This window comes from Etheostoma cragini, chromosome 10 (genome assembly GCF_013103735.1).
Source record: "Etheostoma cragini isolate CJK2018 chromosome 10, CSU_Ecrag_1.0, whole genome shotgun sequence".
In the NCBI taxonomy this organism is placed as follows: Eukaryota; Metazoa; Chordata; class Actinopteri; order Perciformes; family Percidae; genus Etheostoma; species Etheostoma cragini.
Window position 1 is genome coordinate 13,804,649 of NC_048416.1, and position 3,093 is coordinate 13,807,741.

The window sequence follows — 3,093 nt, forward strand, 5'->3', positions numbered from 1 at the left end:
TGCTCAACGATAGATTAGGCATGGGCCGGTATACCGTTCTGACTGTATAACCTTCAGCAAAAATATCAGTTGCACGCTATTGCGGCATTGCGATTACAGCTTTGAAATGTATTCTTTTTTTTTTCTATGTCTGGGTGTCTGTTTTTTTTTTTTTCTCTCCCATTGAACACAATGTATTTTATTTTGAAACGATGCATTCAAGCAGGGAGAGGGATTTGTGAACTGAAGTTTCTCATTGACCACTCATAAAAAACAGCTGATACATTAGAATGGTTTTACGGAAAATGTTAGTGTTCTAAAAAACCTTGAGTTGTCCAACCCCGGCATACTTTGAAAACGGTAACCAGCCCATGCCTACTAAAGATTTCTCAGTGATGGCACTTTGGCTTTGAACCAGACCAGTTATTCAGCTCGAAAGGCCATTTTTTAAACCTGTATCCATATAGCATATTGACAATGGCTCCAACTGGGCTGCACAATTAATTGAATTTTAATCCCGATCACAATGTTGGCTTCCCACGATGAAATTTGTGTGATCAAGCGATATTTTAAATCTGTCATTTTATAGAACATGTTTTTTTTTTTTTTTTTTTTTGACAAGCTAATCTACCGCTCCACAAACCACTGTCTGATCATGTGCCAGTCAGAGTTGTTCCTTGCGCTGCGCAGCTTAGTTTCTAGATGTTGACAGTCACAGAGGATAGAGTAACGTGAGGAAAATTCCACAACAGATAGCAGTCGGTCATATATCGGTCACAAGGTTTACCAGTTTACTAGTAAACACAATATTTAGTCCCGTCTGTGATGTTTTTCAGACAACCGCAGTGACCACTGCTAGTTTGTCTGTTAGCTCACAGGGCTCTAGGGCGCAACTAATATTTTTCCTAGGTTGCACCTAATGTCCTTGCATTCACTGCCTCTCTGAAAACGAAGCAGTGTTGTTTATATCGATATGCTTTAATGTTGCGTTACATGACCCATTTGTTTTGTAAAGCTGTGCCTGTGTATAGATCTCTCCTCTTACTCTCCGCGTAGTCACTCACATACGGCTACCCAGGAACAAGGAGAGACACAGTGGCGACTGCACCGGTCCACACTTCTACATTTGTCCACAGTTTTAATTGTTATTAACACACACATTAACACCGAAGTTATTGAATGCAACGGACTTCGGTTTGTTGAGTAATAGCGTGTAAGAAGGAGCCTGCTGGACCTGCAAGAGTTGTGACCCATGGCCAGAATATCATAGTTCATTAAAATGTAGCGCAGTGACGATACAGATATTTCATACACACGTGTTTAACTCTGCTGACCCGCCATTTGACCCGTGCTGGACCCATTCATAATAGTCCATCGCACTCACCCTCTCTCCCTAGCTCTTTTAATTAGTGATTGTTGAAAAAAAATTGTTAGCTGTATGTATAAACAATATACAACTTCAACATAAGAGGAATGTAGGGTGATATGGATGTGAAAGCAGTTATAAATAGCGTATGTGACAATTAAATTTGTTTTGGCTAAAAACAACAAATTGTGATAATTGTGATCTCAATCTTGATGCAAATAATCGTGATTATCATTTTGGCCATAATTGTGCAGCCCTACCAAACAGGAAATCAACGTAAACAATACTTCTTCTGCAAAGTTCCAGCAACTAACTAGAGGTTTTATATAGGAAGCAGTGAGTGATCTTATAGTCCCTGCAGGTACCTTGGCATTTATTTTCACAATATTTCAAAGAAAATGGAGAGACTTGATTTAATAAGTTGTTTTATGACTTCACTAAACTACTTTTGAAATATTTCATACGGTTTAATTTAAATGGTTCAAAGAAACCCATTGAATAATCAAGATTCATCTCTTTTTACCGAGTAGTCTCTAACTACATTCATGTCTTCTGAAAGGTTTCAGTTTCATCAGGTTGGCTGTTGGTTAGGGCAAATATGACAACGGAGTCACAGCTAAAAGAAATAAGAAAGCGATGAGACAAAACACAGGACATCCTTTAGGAAGGACCGTGATCTATGGAGCACTATAGCAGTTCAGTGGTGGCTGACAGTGATAAGTGGAGGTGGTGACGGGCCTGTCAGAGGTGAGCGCAGAACAGAAAAAGGCTTGCAAAAACAAAATATATTTTTCTTAGGCTGCTGTCCACATATAAACACCGACTTCCTCTCCATTAGTAATGGTCATATAACAACGACCGTTGCGCGCGCACACACACACGCACACACACACACACACACACACACACACACACACACACACACACACACACACACACAAAATCCTCCAAGAAATGAGCTTCATTCACAATCGTTATACGCCCAAACCTGGGATTAATACATATTTCTTATTAACTTGGCCTATAATGATCGGCTGCCCCAACCAATTTCTAGTGCCATGAAACACAAGATTTACTGCCTTGGTTATTGCAGCCCGGACCTTTTTCTTTTATTTTCTTTTTTACCATCGTCACTGCCGCGGAAACACTTGCATGCATTTTCTGGCATCCATCTCGGCCACTATTGTTTCAATTTCTATAGTTGTGGAATTATTTAGCTTTTTTGCTTTAGGGGCCGTGCTTCTCTCTTTTCACTTCACCGCTTTCTCCATGATACACCTCTAGGCAAATGTAGTTCCTCATATAGAGTAGAGCCCGACCGATATACTGTTCCGGCAGGCCAATGTTATTGGCCGATATTAAGCATTTCCCAAACTATCAGTATCTGTATTTATAAAGACTGATTTAATTATGTGTGTGTTTGTGTGTGTGTGTGTGTGTGTGTGGTTGTCATTCATCAGAATATTTTATGACAAATAAATGATTCTGATAAATGAATATTTAAAAAATAAAACTGTCAACAATGTTAAAAGTGTACATTTGTATTTTTATACATTTTATTTATCAGAACTTTAATATATTTTCATGTACCTGTATTCTGTTGTGACAAAACAAATTATCATTATTTTAGTGAGACCTTATAAATGACTACAAATAACTAATGATAAGGAAATCTGTTTTTGCTACGCATTTCTGGATTTTTTAAATATATATATATATATATATATATATATATATATATATATATA